Raw genomic sequence first — 22,486 nt, 5'->3', positions numbered from 1 at the left:
GGTAGCCCCCCTCTACGGGGTCCGGGGCAGCGCCCCGGGAAATTTTTTTTTTGGACCCTATATTAGGTTGGGCGAACCTACCTATGGTTTTGTGCATGATTTTCGCACATGGTATTGGACGCGATGGTTTTTCGGTCCATGGTATTGGATGCTTCGGCATGTATAAATATGTATTGTAACATTGAAAGGAACATAATGAAAAACAAGCTGGTAGTCCCGGTTTTGGGATCCAGGGAAAAAATCTCTGTGCATATGTGTTTTATGGGTTATGCTCTCGCATTGTTTATTTTCTTTGTTTAAGAATTCGTATGCAGGTAATTTCTGTATAGGGTTAAAACCTACATTTGGTATCAGAGCTGTTTTGGCTTCAAGGGGACGCCTTTGTTGCTGAGGGGTTTCGCTCGGGCCTGTGGTAGACCCTGTTCAGTGGGAGATCTGCGAGATCGATTCTGGTGGTGAAAGAAGATGGCGAGCAGTGGAAAGATCGAGATTGAGAAGTTCAATGGTCAGAATTTTTTGTTGTGGAAACTCAAGATGAAGGATCTGTTGGTGGATAAAGATCAGTGGATCGCGTAGATCCGGGTACTAAACCATCGGGAGTGACCGATGAAGAATGGAAGAAGTTGGATCGGAAGGCAAAGAGCACAATACGATTGTGTGTCTCAGATTCAGTATTGTTGAATGTATCAGGGGAAGCTACGGCGAAGGCTTTGTGGGTCAAGTTAGGGACTTTGTACCAATCTAAGTCTCTGGTGAATAAATTGTTCCTGCGGAAAAAGCTGTATAACCTGAGGATGAAAGATGGAGACTCGGTGACAGAGCATTTGAATGCGTTTAATACTGTGGTAAGTCAGTTATTATCTGTTGATATTAAAATTTCAGATGAAGATAAGTGCATCAGTCTATTGTGTTCTCTACCAGATTCGTGGGATAGTCTGGTTATTGCAATAGGTAGCAATGCAACTGCTTTGCAATTTGATGAAATAGTCTCAGCCTTGCTGACAGAGGAGATGAGACGGAAGAATATGGACAACCAGAATGGTGATGCCTTGTCTGTACGAGGACGGTCCCAGAACAGAAACAAAAATAAGTCATCGAGTGGGAGATCTAAATCTAGAGGGAGATCTAAATCTCCAGGAAAACCTACAAAGGTGGTGTGCTGGAAATGCGGAAAGGAAGGACACTTCAGAAGGGATTGTAAATCTAAAGCTCCTGATAAAGGAAAGGGATCTGATGATGCTCCTTCTGCAGAGGCGAAAACCACCTCAGATGAAGGTGGGGATGTGTACTTGGCTTCTTCAAGTACACATGTAGATCATGAGGCATGGTTGATTGACTCAGGTGCATCCTTTCACTTCACTCCCCATAGAGAGTGGTTCTGCGAGTATGAGAAATACGATGGTGGTGATGTCTTCTTAGGAGATGATAGGAAGGCTAGAATCATTGGTCGGGGAAAAGTAAAGTTGAAGTTGCAAGGTGGAAGGGTTAGAACACTTCCGGGTGTTCTACATATTCCTGCATTGGCCAGAAATCTGATTTTTGTAAGCAAGTTGGATGATGCAGGTGTAAAGACGGTGTTCGAGAAAGATACGTGCAAGATGGTTCGAGGAGCACTGATATTGATGCGGGGAGTTCGGACTGGAACTCTGTACAAACTGCAAGGTAGCACTGTTGTTGATGGGTGCAATAGTTCTATGGTTCCTGAAAATGGAGTAGAAAATCTAGTGGTCTCTGGAGAGAAGACCATGTTGTGGCATCAAAGGCTTGGACATATTGGAGAGAAGGGCCTTCGAATACTTCATAGTAAAGGTATGGTAGAAGGTATGAATGATAGCTCTCTGGATTTTGATTTCTGTGAAAATTGTGTATGGGAAGCAGAATCGAGTGAGTTTCCCCTCTGGTGGTAAGAGGACGAAACATATATTAGAGCTTGTGCATAGTGATGTGTTTGGACCTGTGAAGGTTCCATCACTGGGTAAGTCTGTGTACTATGTATCATTCATAGATGACTTCTCAAGGAATACATGGATATATTTCCTTAAGAAGAAATCTGAAGTCTTTGACAGGTTTAAAGAATTTAAGGCTCTGGTGGAAAATCAAACAGAGAAGAAGATAAAGGTGCTGAGGACAGATAATGGTGGAGAATTCTGCAGCAAGGAATTTGAAGAATTTTGTAAGAAGTGTGGTATAGCACGGCAGAAGACTACTCCATATACACCTCAGCAAAATGGAGTCGCAGAAAGAATGAACAAGACGTTGATGGAAAGGGCAAGAAGCATGCTCAGTGGTGCCGGGTTAGGACAGGAATTCTGGGCAGAGGCGGTGGATACTGCATGTTACCTGATCAACAGATCACCTTCATCAGCGTTGGAGGATAAGACTCCACAAGAAGTATGGACTGGTAAGAAACCATCTCTTTCACATCTGAGGGTATTTGGATGTGTTGCATATGTACATGTTCCAAAGGAGAAACGAACCAAGTTGGATAGTAAATCTGAAAAGTGCATCTTTATTGGGTATAAGGATGGTTTAAAGGGTTATAAGCTTTGGAACCCAGTCACACGGAAGGTTGTGTACAGCCGAGATGTGGTGTTCAGAGAGGTAAAAGATGTTATTCAACATGAAGTCCAACCAAAGGAACCTGAGAAGATAGAGTTTGAGCCAAAGGAGGAAGAATCAGACTATGCAGCAGAGGAGGAATCAGAAGATGAAGAGCCACTAACTCCGGCTGTGAGAAGATCAGGTCGAGAAAGAAGGCAGCCAGAAAGGTATAGTCCATCTGCTTTCAGTTCAAATTTTGTTTTGTCTGTTACTGATGATGATCCTAGAACTGTGAAGGAAGCAGTGGATTCAGAGGATGGAAAACGCTGGAAAGAGGCCATGGTTGATGAAATGGCATCTTTTCACAAAAATGAGGCTTGGGATCTGGTAGAGTTGCCGGCTGGAAGGAAACCCATTGGCAGTAAATGGGTGTTCAAGAAGAAGACTAATGCAGAAGGAAAGGTGGAGAAATACAAAGCTCGGTTGGTAGCAAAAGGTTATTCCCAGGTGCCGGGAATTGATTTTGGTGATATTTTTTCTCCTGTTGCCAAGGTAGCTTCTATTAGATTACTTTTATCTGTTGTTGCTGCTTTTGATTTTGAGGTAGAACAGATGGATGTGAAGACAACATTTCTTCACGGGGATTTGGAAGAGGAAATCTACATGAAGCAACCTGAAGGCTTTGTGGTGAAGGGTAAGAAAGAACTGGTATGCAAGTTAAAGAAGTCTCTGTATGGGTTAAAACAGTCACCAAGGATGTGGTATCAGAAATTTGATACATTTATACGGGGACTTGGCTTCACCAGAAGTAAAGCAGATCATTGTGTGTATTTTAAATTAATTGGTGACCGTGTTATTTATCTGGTCCTGTATGTGGATGATATGTTGCTGGTTGGAAATGATAAAGAAATTATCCAGGATTTGAAGACCAAATTGTCCTCCAAATTTGACATGAAAGATCTTGGTGCTGCAAACTATATTTTGGGCATGGAAATTAAAAGAGATCGGGCAAAGAGGAAGCTCTGGTTAAACCAGAGGAAGTATGTCGAGACAATACTGCAGAGGTTTAATATGCAGGATAGTAAACCGGTGAAGGTTCCTATTCCTGTAGGTGTGAGGTTATCTGCTGAACAGTGTCCCAAGACACAAGAAGAGGAAGAGGACATGTCCCGTGTTCCATATGCAAGTGCAGTCGGTAGCCTGATGTATGCAATGGTCTGTACTAGACCAGACATTGCACATGCAGTGGGAGTATTGAGCAGGTTTATGTCAAAACCTGGGAAGGAGCACTGGACAGCAGTGAAGCGGGTTTTCAGGTATTTGCGTGGCACTAGTGATTATGGTTTGTGCTACCAAGGAAGACCAGGATTGGACAGAGTGTTGGATATTCATGGTTTTGTTGATGCAGACTGGGCTGGAGATCTGGATCAGAGAAGATCTACAAGTGGGTATGTGTTTAACCTATTTGGAGGTGCAGTCAGTTGGATGAGTAAGAAACAATCTGTAGTGGCACTATCAACTATAGAGGCAGAATACATGGCAGCCACTCATGCAAGCAAGGAAGCAGTTTGGTTGCAGAAATTGTGTTCAAGTATGGGGTTAGTACAGGGAGCTATAAGAATAGATTGTGACAGCCAAAGTGCAATTTTCTTGGCAAAGAACCCTGCTTATCATTCAAAGACAAAGCACATTGATGTTCAGTATCACTTTGTGAGGGATATGATAGAAGACAAAAAGGTGTTGCTGGTAAAGGTGGACACTTTGAAGAATACTGCAGATGCATTGACAAAATCTGTGAGCTCTGAGAAGTTCTCTTGGTGTAGAGAAACAATAGGTGTTTCAGGGTTGGAAAAATGACTAAGCTCTCCTGTAGCCCCTTGTGGAAAGAAAACAACAAGTGGGAGATTGTTGGGTTGTGTTATATTCTTTCCACGACTAACCCACGTAGTTAAACAGGGGTTTAGAGGGGGGGCGGTAGCCCCCCTTCGTTGCGCCAATTGCGCAGGGGGGGTCACAGGGGGGGCGGCAGCCCCCCCTGTCCGGGGGTTTGAGGGGGGCGGGTAACGCCCCGGGAAATTTTTTTATTGGACCCTATATTAGGTTGGGCGAACCTACCTATGGTTTTGTGCATGATTTTCGCACATGGTATTGGACGCGATGGTTTTTCGGTCCATGGTATTGGATGCTTCGGCATGTATAAATATGTATTGTAACATTGAAAGGAATTTATAATGAAAAATCAAGCTGGTAGTCCCGGTTTTGGGATCCAGGGAAAAAATCTCTGTGCATATGTGTTTTATGGGTTATGCTCTCGCATTGTTTATTTTCTTTGTTTAAGAATTAGTATGCAGGTAATTTCTGTATAGGGTTAAAACCTACACCATGTAGTTAAATGCCCATTCCCATAACCATACATTTAACAGACTGAAAAAAATAAATATTGCTGAAAACACAAATTCTGGAAATTTTTCAGAATGCTGGAAATTGCAGAATTAAAAATCAGCAATCAAAAACAGCCATTAAAACACTGATATTTTTTGTCAACTTGACCCTGGAAAAACCCCCTACAACTCTTGGGGAAAACCAGTTTGAGAGCTCTTCTTTATTTCTGAAAATTGCCTTTTTACAGTGAGAATTATTCAGCAAAAAAATCAGCAAGCAAATTTACAACTTATCTCCTTTCCCGTGCCTCACAGCAATCTGGAAATTACAGCAAACAGGACAGCAATAAATGTTGTACGACCTCCGTTTTGTGTGCAGAAAAATCAGCAAACTGCTCCTCGATTTTTGTGCAAAAATATGCCTTTCACTATGTGCTGAATCAGCTGTACAAATCTGCTCAACTGCTGCCTTGGAATGTGTGCCAAGCTGCTGTCTCCTTCTCCTCCCTGCTCAGAAATCTCTCTTGCTCTCTTGCTCTCCTTCTCCCAATCTGCTCATGAAAGAATGAATGACCTTTTCCTCATTTTCCTCCTTTAATATAACTCCAAGTGACTTTTGGGTGATCCAAGAGACTTTTGGGTGATCTCTAAATCCAATGGCTGAAATAGATTTAGATCAATGGCTGAGATTAAATGCTCATTTAAATCTCACTTTCTATTTTTTAATTCACCCCACTTTAATAAAGACCCACTTAGTCATTTATTTCCAAAGTCACTTTTCCTTTCTAATTTTTCATTTACTTTATAAAAGTTACTTTAAAATTAGACTTAGTAACTTTATCACTTAAAGTCACTTTTAAATTAGATTTAACTTTATAAAATTATAAAGTCACTTTAGGAGAAAAATTAAATTCTTTTGGACACTTTTCGCTAGGCCAAAGATCAAAGCCTAAGGGAACCACCTGTCCTCCGGTACCAAATTTCAACACTCCCTCTTACCGAGGAAGGTGTTCCTCACCACACCCATCTTGTCTCTGAAGTAGACATGCTTGCCCCGTGGTAAGGCTTTGGTAAGGATATCTGCAACCTGCTCATCAGTGGAAATATACTCAAGCTTCACAACTCCCTTCTGAACATAGTCTCTGATGAAATGATATCTGATCCCGATATGCTTTGACCTGTCATGAAATACTGGATTCTCCGTGAGTTTAATGCAACTCTGATTATCACAGTAAATCGCTGAAGGTCTCAACGGCTGACCAAATAATCCAAACAACATCTTGCGAAGCCAGATAGCCTCACAACTAGCTAGACTGGCTGCCATATACTCTGCTTCCGCTGAACTCAGTGCTACTGACTGTTGCTTCCGGCTGAACCATGACACTACTGCTGAACCCAACCCAAAACAGCACCCTGAAGTGCTCTTCCTATCAGAAGCACAACCTGCCCAATCAGAATCAGTGTATCCTGCCAATCTCACTCCATCTCCCTGCCTGTATTCCAGACCATAATCCACTGTCCCCTGCAAGTACCGCAAAATGTGTTTTGCAGCCACCCAGTGAACCTTCCTAGGCTCACACATAAACTGACTCATCGTGTTGACTGCAAAACAGATATCTGGTCTAGTGTTAACCAAATACATCAAGGAACCAATCAGCTGCCTGTACAATGTGGGATCCACCAACTCGGAATCCGAAGCATGAAGCTTCTTCTAGTTGGTGATCATCGGTGTCGACATGGGTCTACAATCCTCCATGTGGAATCTGCTAAGGATGTCCACAATATACTTCCCTTGCCCCAGGAAGAAATGCCCCTCCTCCTGCCACACCTCCAAACCCAAAAAGTAATGCATCAAACCGATGTCCTTCATCTCAAACTCCGCCGCAAGATCTCTCTTGCAGTGCTCTATGAGTCTCTCTGCACCTGTAATGATCAAGTCATCCACATACAACACCAGAATGAAAGGCTCCTCACCAATCACAATAAAGTAAAGGTTCGGATCTGCCTCACTCTTTGTGAAACCCATCCCCTGCAAGTATGTATCTATCCTGGAGTACCAAGCTCTGGGAGCTTGCTTCAGGCCATAAAGGGCCTTCTTCAGTCTGCACACATGGGACTCCTTCCCATGCACCTCAAAGCCCTGTGGCTGCTCAATGTACACCTCCTCCTGTATGAAGCCATTGAGAAATGTAGTCTTCACATCCATCTGGTGGATCTTCCAACCCATCTCTGCTACTATCGATATAATGGAGCGGATCGAAGTATATCGAGCCACGGGAGCGAAGGTATCCTCATAATCAACTCCCTCTACCTGGGAGAACCCTCTAGCCACAAACCTCGCTTTGAATTTCTCAATGCTGCCATCTGCAGCATGCTTTACCTTGTAAAGCCATCTGGAAGTAACCACGGATTTGCCCTCAGGCCTCGGCACCACCTCCCAAACATCATTCTTCATGATAAAAGAATACTCCTCCTGCATGGCCTCTCTCCAGACCTGCTGGCTAGCTGCCTCCTCATAGCTAGAAGGATCAGAGTCAAGGATGCTGGTAACCATCACCATATAGCTACAAAACCTCTCAGGTGGTCTACTCTCTCTGACCGGCCTCTTCGGCTCAGCAACAGATGTGGCATCTCTCAAGGTGTCCTGAAGCCACTTGGGCTTCCTCTTCCCTGAGCGCACTTCTCCCACCGGAGAATGAAACTCCTCCTCCTCATCATCATCAGTAGCCTGAACTCCTGACTGTCTGTCTGCTGTCCTCCTACCTGCACCTGAACCTGTAGAAGCTGAGGTACCGTGTGAACTGTCCATCAGTGGACTCCCTAGTGAACTGCTCTGTGAACTGCTCTACATGCTGCCCGGAGCACCACCCCTCTGGCTCGATGAGACACTGCTCACTGACGGACCTGACATTCTCATAGATGTACCTCCTGATCCTTCTGATCCCTGCCCACTAGATCCCTGCGACTGACTCAACTACTGCTGAGGGTCTGGCTGATCCAGATACTCTAACTCCCGTGACCTCCTAAAGGCCCTGTCCTCCTCGAACTTCACATCCCGTCTGACAACAACTCTCCTCTGTGCAGGAATGTAAATCCGAAAGGCCTTTGAGGTCTCACTGTAGCCCACAAAGATACCCTTCTCTGCGGTGGGCTCTATTTTGGTCCTCTTCTCCTTGGGTATATAGGAGTATGTAATGCATCTAAAGATATGAAGATGACCAATATCAGGCTTCTTCCCAGAGAAAGCCTCCTCCGGAGTCATGTGCCCCAAGGCACGATGCGGACTCCTGTTCTGCAAGTAAACAGCTGTGTTGCAGGCCTCTGCCCACAAGAACAATGGCAACCCCTGATCATGTAACATGGCTTTGGCAGCCCCTATGATGGATCTGTTCTTCCTCTCTGCAACCCCGTTCTGCTGGGGGTTGTAAGGAACAGTGAACTCCCTCCTAATGCCTGCCTCCGCACAATAGTCAACAAACTCTCCAAGGGTGTACTCTCCTCCATTGTCCGACCTCAAGGACTTGATCTTTCGACCTGTCTGAGTCTCCACAAGAGCTCTGAACTCCTGAAACCGCTTGAAGACCTCACTCTTGGTCTTCAAAAAATAAATCCAGGTCCTCCTGGAGTGATCATCAATGAATAAAACATAGTACTCATATCCACTCAAGGAAACATGAGACATCCGACCGCTCACATCGGAATGAATCAAATCAAGTATCCCCGTCGCTCTGCTGTCACTGCTGGGAAAAGGGGATTTGGCAAACTTGCCCATTGCACAACCTCTGCAAGTATCAAAGTGATCAGTACTGAAATCTGGCACACCTGTAGTGATCTCCCGCAATGTCCTCAAGGCTCCATGATACATATGTCCCATCCTGCGGTGCCAAATCTCACACAGCTCAGAACTGCTAGCTCTGCTGTCGGTACTACTGCTCAATGCCAAAAGGGGTTGGAATGCAAACTTGTACACCTTTGCATGGCGTACACCTATCACTCTAGCTGAATCAGCTGGAGTGCCCCTGGGATACATCAACACCTGTCCTCCCCTGAACAGTACCTCATATCCTCTGTCCTCCAAAGCTGAGACGGATATGAGGTTCTTCCTCATCCCTGGCACATAAAGAACCTCTGACACCTTCAAGGGAGGTTTGGACTCTCTCTGAAATGTCACTGTCCCCACCCCGACTGCTCTAACAACTCTGTCATCACCGAGTACTACCTCAATATCAGTGCCACTCTCTGAAAGCTCTGAGAAGTACTCACGGACTCCTGTCATGTGACGTGAAGCCCCACTGTCTACATACCAGATACCTGTAGATGCTCCGCTAATCGAGGGAAAAGCATGCTTCCTCTGAACCTGTGTGGCAGGTGATCCTGCACTAGAGGACTCACATGTAGTGAACGCAAACTCCCGGTCAAAACGACCTGCAAAGTCCTCAATCTCAGCTGAAGCTGCCACATCCTGGTTCTTCCCCTTCTTCTTCTTCTTCTCCAGACACACAACTGCATAGTGTCCCATCTTCTGACAATTCCAACACTTCACCTTGGAATAGTCCTTCTGTGTGTTCCCCTGTTTACCTTTACCTTTGCCTTTCTTGCCTCCTGCCACTAGTGCTACGTCCTCATCCTGCTCAACTGGCTTGGCTGCCCCAAGCTGTCCTTTCCTGATCTCTGTCTGAATGCAATCATCCCAAAACCTCTCCCATGTGGGAAGGGTCTCACATGCACAAACCCCATCAGCAAAGTTCAACCATGAACGGGGGAGGCCATTCACTGCAATCCGCACCAACTCAGTGGGTGGAATGGCCTCTCCAATCGCTGCCAACTCATCTCTCACATTGGTAATCTTTGTGAGATATCCAGCTGCACTATCATTCCCCATCTTAATGTTCTTCAGCTTCTCCTTCAGGACCATCTTCCGGTTCTCATTGGTACTCTGGTAGAGATTGGACAATGATGTCCACATCTCATGAGCATTGCTCTTTCCTCTCACATGAGGAATGCAATGGTCCTTGATTCCGTCTAGAATCAGCCTCTTACCCTTATTGTTCTTCTTTTTATATTCAGCCAACTGAGTAACATCAGTGGGCACAACAACAGGGTTTTGTGCGGTATGCACCATGATATCCCAGACTTCTGCCTCCTCAAATATACTCTGCATTCTCTCCTTCCAAACACTGTAATTTGTATGCCCATCCAACCTATCCTCCACCCTCAATCCCAATGACATCTTGCTATCCTAAAACTGAAAAATAGCACTGTTGTAGTAAAGATAAAACTGTTGTTTATGAAAAAATCAGCTCGCTGGAATTTTCTGAGTGAAAAATCAGCAACTGTAATTTTTTCTTTTGCTGTCCCAAACTGCCCTTCAGCACTCAAGCTCTGATACCATGTAGAAATTTCTGTTTTCCCACCCCGGTTTTCAGTTTCTCCTTATTTCTCCCATGTAGTTAAATGCCCATTCCCATAACCATACATTTAACAGACTGAAAAAAATAAATATTGCTGAAAACACAAATTCTGGAAATTTTTCAGAATGCTGGAAATTGCAGAATTAAAAATCAGCAATCAAAAACAGCCATTAAAACACATTAAAACACTGATATTTTTTGTCAACTTGACCCTGGAAAAACCCCCTACAACTCTTGGGGAAAACCAGTTTGAGAGCTCTTCTTTATTTCTGAAAATTGTCTTTTTACAGTGAGAATTATTCAGCAAAAAAATCAGCAAGCAAATTTACAACTTATCTCCTTTCCCGTGCCTCACAGCAATCTGGAAATTACAGCAAACAGGACAGCAATAAATGTTGTACGGCCTCCGTTTTGTGTGCAGAAAAATCAGCAAACTGCTCCTCGATTTTTGTGCAAAAATATGCCTTTCACTATGTGTTGAATCAACTGTACAAATCTGCTCAACTGCTGCCTTGGAATGTGTGCCAAGCTGTTGTCTCCTTCTCCTCCCTGCTCAGAAATCTCTCTTGCTCTCTTGCTCTCCTTCTCCCAATCTGCTCATGAAAGAATGAATGACCTTTTCCTCATTTTCCTCCTTTAATATAACTCCAAGTGACTTTTGGGTGATCTCTAAATCCAATGGCTGAAATAGATTTAGATCAATGGCTGAGATTAAATGCTCATTTAAATCCCACTTTCTATTTTTTAATTCACCCCACTTTAATAAAGACCCACTTAGTCATTTATTTCCAAAGTCACTTTTCCTTTCTAATTTTTCATTTATTTTATAAAAGTTACTTTAAAATTAGACTTAGTAACTTTATCACTTAAAGTCACTTTTAAATTAGATTTAACTTTATAAAATTATAAAGTCACTTTAGGAGAAAAATTAAATTCTTTTGGACACTTTTCCCTAGGCCAAAGATCAAAGCCTAAGGGAACCACCTGTCCTCCGGTACCAAATTTCAACAACCAATATTCTAGATCTTGTTCTTCATTAGATATTCAATCCTTGAGTGCCTTTGCCTAATGATCTCCTTCCCCTTTTATAGTCTTAGGCCTTACTCAATACCATGGTCCAAAACCACTTAGAACCAATACCTGGGTCCAAATACCTGGGTTCAACACTTCAGACGAGATACCATGGTCCAAAACCATAGGTCCAAATACCAAGGACCAAGATTTCCAAACTGTACGCGCTTTTCTGTGCATGAAAGTGCGTGTATACGCATACACGCCTTTTGGTCTGTGAATCCGCGTGTATACACGGCTTGGTCAACAGGAACCTGCGTATACCTCCTTTTCCTTTATTCTAAGAGCCTGAACTGTCATCTGAGTGATTTGCCGAGTGAGTTGCCATCAAGGAAAATACCTGTGCCATAGTGCCAAGCCTGTGTCATAATACCAACAGGTCTTTATGTTGTTCTTTGCTCTGAAACCATGTAGATTTTCCACAAAATTCTACAACTGTCATGATGAACAATATGAAACTAAATTATTTTCATAAAGACACAAAATTTATCAACAATAGATAAGCAGTGGAATAAAACGCAAAAATAAATAACACAATCACACAATGTGGCCTATTAGCAACAAAAATTTTCACAATTGCAACTTAAAAAATCTCTTTATTCTCCTACACATGTGGCCCAATCTCTCACTCATGCGGTTGGGGTTTGGTTTCTCTCACACATGTAGCACTTGCAAAAAATTCCTCTAACATGTGTGACTTCAATAAACTCTTCCTCACACATGTGGCACCTTTTGCAATCTCTCTCGCTCCACATGTGTGGCTTCAACAATTTCTTGTTCTTAGAAATCAATACGACCTTCCTTGCTTCCACTAGATTTCCTCCTAGAATTTTCTTCTATAAGTAATTCTTTCTCTTCAGCCTGAGTATCTCACTCACTTGAGAAAATCTCTCTCAAATATGGAAATCACTTATAAAATCGCTTGTGACTTCCTTCTGTCCCTAGGATGTCCTTTTATAATTATTTATCGAGCTAGATCTCTAACCCTAATATCCAAAGTGATGGATGGCTATGACCAAATTCTAACCCACTTGATATCAACGATTGAGATTAGATCTAATTCACTAAAGTGAATAATTCACTTTTCCTTAGACAACCTAGTCCAAAAGCCAACATTAATCAATTTGTTTTTCCTAAGTTGGACTTAGGGAAAATATCATAAAATATACTTACTCAATTTAGCAAGTCCCTAAGAAGGAATTGAAAAACTCTTGCATGCTTGACATGCCAACGGAGAAATACATGTCCATGATTACGATCATCAACATTAAGTAGGTAAGTTTCCAATGCTAGGCAATCTTTATTTGGAACTTTCGCCAAATGGCTATCTTATGGACATTTTCTGGAAAAAAATATTCGTACATTTAGTTAAAATTTCACTTATTTTTTTTACATAGATATGATTAAATTGATAATATTTGCCAAAATATTACTAATTTTAATACAAATTACATGTTTTTATTAAATATTAACTTACATTTTATATGCATAATTTTTCAAACAATAATAGTTGCCTAGAATATTATACATAGACATAAATTTTGAATCCTTAAAAAACACCTTGCGCTTCAAGCAAATTAAATTAGATTAACTCAAGAAACTACCCCAATGAATGCACATTCAAATGAAATGTTGAAGCTTGACTCTCTCTCAACATTAATGCCAAGCTTGAACATACAATTTGATATTTGCATTCCTCACCAAAAATTTGTTTAAACAAGATTCACAATGAATTATTTTCATATGTAAGGCAGATTTTGAACATCAAAAGCTCAAAAGTGTTGAATTAAAATGGATGGAGGCAAACAATTATTCAAGGTTCTCCATTTTTGCTTTTCAAGCCTTGGCATCATATCAATGAACAAAATCTATTTCTATAGTTTGAGCATTCAAACCCACTTTTGCTCATGTCAACCATTGGCTTCGTATTTTCTAATATTTTCTTATTTGGAATGCATTAATGAAATACATGGTTGAATAGTGGTTCTTTTATGTCCATTATTTTTTATTGAATCACCTTGAAACTTCCATGTATATCACACATCAATAATGCTTGAGATTGGAAACTCTTAGTCAAAATGCCACTATATCAATCCCTTGCAAATGACCAAGTATTTCTAGATTATTATATAGAAGCATATTAATAAGCATTACACCATTGCAACTTGTTTCTAGGACCATGATTACACATTATCACCATGGAATAATGACATACATTATACCCAATCTTTACATAATCATACACAACACACACCATTCATGAACTAGATAAACATATATAAGACACAAAACAATTGTAATCATAAATTCCCAGTGATCATATACTGATAAGACAAACTTCAATTGTTCTTAGTGCACACTAGGAGGATACCCTACCCCATAGTAGGTGGTATGGATTAAAGGATTACAAAGTGGGATCGCATTAAAATCTTAGGACTTTAGAAGCATCTTGGGAAATTTGTAGGACGTCGTGAAACTTCACCATCATATGCATGTTGATTATTTTGGAGATAAATACATGGTATTAAGGGATTTTCTTGAATGGGCTTTGGATAAAAATGTCTCACGATTACAGATTCTTTGGGGATTCAAGTTTGTAATCATTGAGATGAATGAAACATGACAACTTCAAAACATTTATTTAAGACATTTGGGTGAGAATTTAAAGGAAGTTGCAAACTCATTTAACTTTTTTTTATTCACTCATCTCTTTAACAAGCAAAATGTAACAAAAGATGTCCGATTAAAAGAGTGTCAACAAGTCAAATTTATAATATAAGAGATATTAATGGAGTTATACTTGTCTTTGGATAATGCCCTTTCCACCAGGGAAGATGTTCCTTCACTATGGTCTTGAATTGTTGGAGCTTTTTATTTATGCTCATTAAATTATTTATATAGACCACCCTATGTGGCTAAAGCATATTTTAAAGCTATAAGAACTTATAAAATAGAAGATACAAGAACAAAACCCCTACTTTTCAAGCTTGGCAATGTATTTAACGTTAAGTGGCTTATCACCTTGTTTATCATTTTTGGGAGGGATGCTTTGTCCTACTAAGAGATTTGAAACTGCAATGGCGCATGGTGTAATTTTGTTTATTCTTAAAATAGAATGACAATTTTTCCTTTTTGGAAGAAATGTTGACACCTAATCTTCATGATTGGGGAATTTGTAAAATAAATAAATCAGGAACGTGAACATTCATCGGAAGATGAACTGAACAATCACTCCTAATGTATAAAACAATAACATACCTATGGAATAAACACACCAATCGGTTTTTTCTGCCTTTGGAGAGTTACTGCCTGGCCTGACATGGTATCAGAGCCAGTTCTAAAAATAATTGTAACTCCCTTATCTTTGCCACTGCCTCTGTCCTGAAATGCTCTGCCTCCATTGCATTGCATTCATCTGATTACTCTGTCCTGAGTGCTGCCTCTGTCCTGCGTCTCAACAATGTTGATTCTCTGCGCATGAATACCTTGACTGGATTGCATCGGTTATAGCCCTTTTTTCGCTGCCTCTCTGCGCATGAATACCTTGACTAGATTCCATCGCAACCCAAATTCGCTGCCTCTCCACACAAGATGCTCGGCTCAGCTATGCAAGATAGAGCCCACAATCCTTGGCTCATGATACCTGCGTGCCCGCACACTGAATCACGTCTTTTGTGAGGAGAAGAGAGGATCTTTATTTTTCATAGCTCAATAAGGGGTTTTGTTTGAATGTGTTCGGTTTGGCTGACTCTGCTACCGACCGCAAGAAACACACAAAGCCTGACATTGCCTTTTAGTTAGCGTTTCTGGTTCTCTCCTCTGTGTATATAAATATACTTTCTTCACAGGAGTTCAGAGTTCGAATCCAATAAGGCTCTGCAACGAAAGCCGCTTTCCATGTTTTGGTATGAAATTTTTTTTGTAAGGTTTTATAACGTTCATCACTGCGTCTTTGTTGCTCCTTCATTATGGTGATTCCTTGGTGTTGGAGGAGGCGTCTTTGAACGCTGTTATTTTCTTCTTTCGCTTCCGGATGGTAGCAGCAGCCGCTACATCAATTTTATGAATTGACTGACGGTGGAGCAGAGTACACTATCTCTGCGCATGGGAGACTCAATCTGTTGTGGTATCGAGTTCTCTCCTTGAGTGAGAATATGTTTCCACGTGGTTGGATACAAGTATAGAGACGTAGATCCTCGAATGACCGCGTTGGGAGGATGAAAATTGAGGACAAAGGTGATATTTGTGTTTGCGTTACAGAGATCAGTTCTACGACCTTCCAGAATCGAGGAACAAATGGGATCAGTTTTATGCACTAGTTTCAAACATAATATTAATATCCTAATAGCCGTACTCAATGTAAAATGAGACAAAGAAAGATTTTATAATTCTAAACACGTTCACACAGTTTGAGTATTGCATGATATATTGATATATTGAAGTGATATATTGATACATTGAAGTGATATATTGAAGGGATATATTGATACATTGAAGTGATATAGTGATATATTGCGCTGCTTTCAAAGTAGTATTGCATGATATATTGATATATTGAAGTGATATGTACAATGAAATGCTGATGCTTCTATCAGACATTAGAGGAAAATAAAGTGCATAAGGCTGTAACGTAAGGATTTTTTTTCCAGCAGAAGTATTTTTTACAGAATGCATTCAATCATCTCTATGGTAGGGATAGTTCTCACTAGCAAGGAGAACTATCCTGAATGGTCCCAGATGATAAAACACACCCTCATCTTCAATGAGTTGTGGAAGGGAGTGTGTGTCGGAGAAGGAGACAATGACCCAGTACAGCCTACATCAGACAAAGAGCTCGTCATTTGGGATAACAAGAACAACAAAGCATATGCATTAATCACAACATCTGTAAATGAAGAAGTAAGTCACCATATTTCATCATATTCAACTGCCTTTGAAGCTTTACAAAAGCTCAAAGAACTCTATGACTCACATTCTGCACTTGAAGTTGTTCCGCTCATGATTAAACTCTTCACTTTTGAACTAAAAAATAATGATCCTCTTGCTCTTGCATCTGAAGTAAAATCCATAATGCATGATATCAAATCCACTAAGGTTGAGCTGGACATCCCTCTTATTGCTTTTCTCAAGGCACTCTATCCTACTTACTCCAATTATCTTGAGTCTTTACAAGCAAATGGAAATCTTAAAGATATAACCTTTGACTCTCTTGTGAAAAAGTTTGCTGAAAGAGAGAAAGCCTTTGGAAAGAAGACAGTCCCTGAATCTTCTGAAGAGACTGTTTGCCTTGCTCATAAAGAAAAGCATCCTGCTCAAGATTCTACAAGAGGAAGAGGTGGACGAAGAGGAAGAGGAAGATACTTCAGAGGCAGGGGGGCAGACACTCTCAAGGAGAAAAAGCAGATCTGCATTGCATTCGCTGCAAACGAAATGGATCACATGATGCTTCTACATGCAAGCTACCATGGGACAAAATTGAGCAGAAAAGAAACCAGCAGAAAGGTAAAACTGATGATACAGACAAAGGTAAAGCACCTGAATCCGCTCACTATATTGAGGCACAATGTAACATTGGAGTAAATGAAGATTTGTTTAATGCTTCACTTGCTTCTTCGGAAAATGATTGGTTGCTTGATTCAAGAGAAACCTGTCATATGACTCATAGGAAAGATTTTTTTGAAGATTTCACTGACAATGTTGATGGAGCAGTATACTTTGCAGATCAGTCAAAAATCAAGCCATCAGGGCTTGGCACAATCAGGCTTAAACTTCCTGGTCTTCCAGACTTTCTTCTGGATCATGTTCTATATCTCCCACAGCTCAAGAGAAACTTGTTGTCCTTAGTCCACATCCGCCAGCAAGGTCACTCCATTCATATGTTTGATGGCAAGCTTGAGGTAAGAAAAGCATCTGACCACTCACTTGTCATGAGGGGAATAGAAGAAGAAAGACTTCTCAAACTGCAAGGAACCTCTGCTCATGCACAACATTTCTCATATATTTCTCATCATGAAGAAGGTACACTTCCATCAAGTTTATTATGGCATGCTAGATTTGGACATTTAAACTATGACAGTCTCCGCTTATTGAAGAAAAATGGTGTTGCTGGTTTGCCTACAATTCCTAGGAAACATAAGCAATGTGATGCTTGCATTCTAGGAAAGCATAGCAAACAGTGTTTTCATGATTCACATTCAAGAGCACATAGGAAGCTTGAACTCATTCATTCTGATTTATGTGGTCCAATGCCTATTCCTTCTGCAAATGGAAATAAATATATCATGACATTTATTGATGATTACACCAGAATGTGTTGGGTTTATTTATTGAAGAACAAATCTGATGCTTTTCAAACATTCAAGAATTTTCATAAATGGATTGAAAATGATGCACAATCTCATATTGGGTCTATTCGCACTGATAATGGAAAATAATATACATCAAATGAATTTGAAAACTATCTTCGCCAACATGGGATCAAACATCAAACAACTGTACCTTATAATCCCCAACAGAATGGTGTAGCAGAAAGAATGAATAGAACAATTTTGAATATGGTACGATCCATGCTTTTCTTCAAAAATGTAAAGATAATGTTTTGGGCTGATGCTGTTCTATGTGCTGCATATATAAAGAATAGATGTCCATCTAATTGTATAAGAAACAAGACTCCTTATGAATTGTGGTATGGACATGTTCCTTCGGTAAAACATCTCAGGATCTTTGGTTCCACCTGTTATGCTTTGATACCAAAGGTACATAGAAACAAACTTGGTGCTAGAAGTTGTAAGTGTATCTTCCTGGGGTATTCAAACACCTCTAAATCATACCGCCTCTATGATGAAGTAAATAAAAAGTTTGTTGTATCTAGAGATGTCATTTTTCTTGAATCATCCAAATCTGACAATGTTGTTGAGCGGAAACCTGATCCCTTGGATAGATTCGCAACAACGAAATCATTTCAAGAATTTGATAATCAGATTCCACATCTTGAAGGGGGGATTCCTATACTAGAACAACATGTGGAATCTTCTTCTGAAGAACAATCTCCCCTGCATGAAACTCCAACAACGGATGATGCTTTAAGTGATGTAATTGATAGAATTGGGAGACTCAATCTTGATTCAGTCCCAACTCAATCAACAGAGCAGCCTTGACCATCTCAGAAAGGTCCCCCAAAGTGGCTGACAAAGACACTTGAAAGTGTTCATCCTGATGAAATTGGAAAAACAGGAACCAGAAATTCAAACCGACAAAATGGAGGTGATGTAGATGACTCTAATTCACCTGTTGATATGGATGTTACTTATGATTGTGAATTGAACTTGTCTACAGATTTTGAACCAACTTCCTTCAAAGAAGCTGCTTCTCATGATGAATGGAAAGAAGCGATGAAAAAGGAGTATGATGCCCTCATAAAGAATGGCACTTGGAAGTTGGTTGATCCTCCATTTGGAACCAAACCAATTGGCTGCAAGTGGGTCTACAAGAACAAATACAAAGCTGATGGCTCACTTGACAAGCACAAAGCTAGGCTTGTGGCAAAAGGCTTTGCACAGAAGGAAGGGGTCGATTATGAGGAAACTTTTGCCCCCACAGCAAAATGGGCCACCATCCGAACACTCTTTGCACTAGCTGCTCAGAACAGTTGGAAAGTTCATCAAATGGATGTAAAAACTGCATTCTTGAATGGAGATCTAAAAGAGAATGTTTTTATGTCCCAGCCTGAAGGATTTGCTGTGAAAGGACATGAACATAAAGTATGCAAACTTGTGAAGTCCTTGTATGGCCTCAAACAAGCACCGCGAGCCTGGTATGAAAAATTAACTGAGCATCTTCTGAAACTCAACTTCAATCATTTTGATCTTGATGATGCAACTTTATTTGTCAAGAAAGTTGGCAAAACATTTGTGTATCTTGTGGTATATGTAGATGATCTTTTAATGACATGGAACAATGAAAGCTACATTGCATCCATAAAGAAGGAATTAGGGAAAAGTTTTGAAATGACTGATTTGGGCTATGTTCATTACTATCTTGGCATTGAAGTAACCCAACATCCAAAATCAATATTTCTTTCTCAAAAGAAATACATTGGAGATTTGCTAAACAGATTTGGCATGACAGAGTGCAATCCTCTTTCTACTCCAATGGAACAAAACTTAAAGCTCACATCTATTGAAGGAAAGGAATTTGAGGATGCAACAAAGTATAGACAGCTTGTAGGAAGTCTCATCTACCTCACTACTACCAGACCAGACATTTCATTTACTATTGGAATCCTCTCCAGGTTCATGCAAAAGCCTTGTGAGGGACATTGGTCTGTTGCAAAAAGAGTTCTAAGGTACTTGAAGGGAACTCAAGACCTTGGAATCAAGTATACACAGGTGGACGACTTCAGCTTGATTGGATACTCTGATTCAGACTTCGATGGAGACAAAGAAACTGGGGTATCTACTTCAGGATATGCTATGAGTCTTGGATCAGGAGCTGTCTCGTGGAGATCACGCAAACAATCAGTTCCAGCAGATTCCACAACTGAAGCAGAATACGTGGCAGCAGCTGAAGCAACGAAAGAAATTGTGTGGCTCAGGAAAATTCTTGAAAATTTGTAGGTAAAACAAGTACAATCAACTCCACTCATTATTGATAACACCTCTGCAATAAAGTTGGCCAAGAATCCAAAGTTCCATGATCGAACAAAGCATATCAATACTAAATATCATCTGATTCGACATCATGTTGAGGCCAAAACAATCCATCTCCGTCATTGTTCCACAAATGAGCAAATTGCAGACATCTTCACCAAAGCACTTGGAAAGGAAAAGCTTGAACGATTCAGAATGATGCTTGGACTCACCAACATCCCTTCAGATTAAGGGGGGAATGTTGACACCTAATCTTCATGATTGGGGAATTTGTAAAATAAATAAATCAGGAATGTGAACAGTCATCGGAAGATGAACTGAAAAATCACTCCTAATGTATAAAACAATAACATACCTATGGAATAAACACACCAATCAGTTTTTTCTGCCTTTGGAGAGTTACTGCCTGGCCTGACAAGAAAAAAGCTATATATATACATATATATATATATATATATATATATATATATATATATATATATATATATATATATATATATAAAATAATAATAATAATAATAATAATAATGAATTATAATATCATATATATTAATAGGTTAACCCTGCCATAAATTCTTATTCCACCATATTCCAACATGTAGATGAGGAAATGTGGAAATGGAAAGTGAAATCTTCTAATTCATAAGATGATGAACCACAAACTATTTTTTTTTTTTACTAGAAATCAATTTTTTTTTTTTACTAGCCTTTTAGGTTTAAAACTAAAGACAACTCATAAGTATATGAACACCCAATGTTACAAAGAAAATAAAGCATTTGATACCTACATTTCTTGTTCATATTAAGGGGAAAAAAACTATTTCAATTTCCTTATAATTATAAGACAATAACCCAACTCTTAGGGGTGTAACCCAACTCTTAGGGGTGTAGCTCACTTGGCAAAGCAATGAAAATGTTTTATGTAAAATATTATGAGGTCTTTTATTTGATTCCTTTGATGTACCCATATCCATGTTAAGGACAATGTGGTGCACCTAGTGGTTATAGTTGTAGCATACAAAATTGAGCTCATGTCACACAAGTACAATTGACCAACAACAGAAAAGAAAGAAGGTGGGATAATAAACCCACAAAACTTGGACTTATGATTGGATTCTATAAATAAAATAAAGAGTGTGTAATATCTTGATGTCACGAGGATGGAAAATAATTGTGATAAGAAGAGTTTTCACGCCCCATTTTTATTTTCATATATAATATAGGTACGATGAGTTTCCAGGGTATGTGATGGCCAAGCTGCAGGAGTAGGAATATGTCATTAGGGGTCTCGGGGGAGTTTTGACGAGTTTTTATGGGATTTGACAACATTCACTTGGCATGTTCATCATCATGAAAAGTTCAACACAACTTGTTTATGGTTTTGTGGCTTTTTGATAATTCTCGTAAAATGGGGTTATTATTGGACATAACTTAATTAATTACACTCAAGGTGGCATTCCGAGAGGAATATTTGACGGAACACCTTATTGTAATAGATCGTTAGAACCAGAATGAGAAGATCTACATGAAGGATGCTGAAAAGTGATTTCTAGTGGCTGGAGAGAGTATGGTGGGCGATTTATCATTTTCCCAACTTAAAAATGACTTTAATTAAAAAGGGGAAAATAATTAATTGGAGGAAAAAGACCCAAAGTGACTTAAATGAAATAAAATTAAATAAAAAAGTCACTTAAGATAAAGTCAAAGTGGAGTTTCTAGAATAATAATAAAATAATAAAATAAGATGTTTCTAGAGACTTGGAGATCTATTTATGGAGTCTTTAAAAGGAGGACAAGAAGATCATTTGGGACATCCTTGAATTGAGTATTATTCTTGTCGAAAGGTTTGGAGAACAGAGTTCCCGACTTTAGTTGTAGCTTTAGGATGGAAACCCTCAGGTGATTTAACGAGAGTGGGTGAGAACCCACATCTCCCTTTGGTGAATTCATTCAAAATTCATAGATGTTATCATTCAAAATTCACAAGTGTTTTCAAGAGATGAGAGTTTTTGGAGGTCACTATAGCAGTATTGTAGATCTTTTGAGGCCATTACCTCAACCATTTCTAGTTTCTTGTACCAACATTTTCTATATTAATAAAATAAGTATGGATTCTACTACATGTGCATTCTGCCAATTCTCAGTTGTAGTTCATATTTCCGTGTTTTGCCGATTAATATTATGGTTTTAATTTGTGAAATGTGTTTGTGAAATTAATGACATAAATTCTGAAGCAAATTTCTGCAAAAAATATATTTGGGACATTACAATGGTATCAAAGCAAATATATTTGAGACATTACAATGGTATCAAAGTTGTCTATCTTGCCAACTTGGAGGGTTTTCAATTTTGAGTTGCAACTTTTATGGTTTGAGGGTTTTAGGATTATTTGCAGTGATTCCACAAAGTGCTAAATTTGTCTATTTGCGAGAGT

At 39.9% G+C, this 22,486-nt stretch overlaps 1 protein-coding gene across 1 annotated transcript in view; it reads right to left on the bottom strand.

Moving 5' to 3' along the window:
- The window catches only part of LOC149267120 (F-box only protein 6-like), a 272,518-nt gene that overhangs the window by 185,385 nt on the left and 64,647 nt on the right, over positions 1 to 22,486 (bottom strand). The gene's annotated exons all lie outside the window — the stretch shown is intronic.

This window comes from Pinus tabuliformis, chromosome 6 (assembly GCF_031772625.1).
Source record: "Pinus tabuliformis cultivar Carrire ecotype Pingquan chromosome 6, CPIR1, whole genome shotgun sequence".
NCBI lineage: Eukaryota > Viridiplantae > Streptophyta > Pinopsida > Pinales > Pinaceae > Pinus > Pinus tabuliformis.
This window is presented reverse-complemented; position numbering and strand designations above follow the sequence as displayed.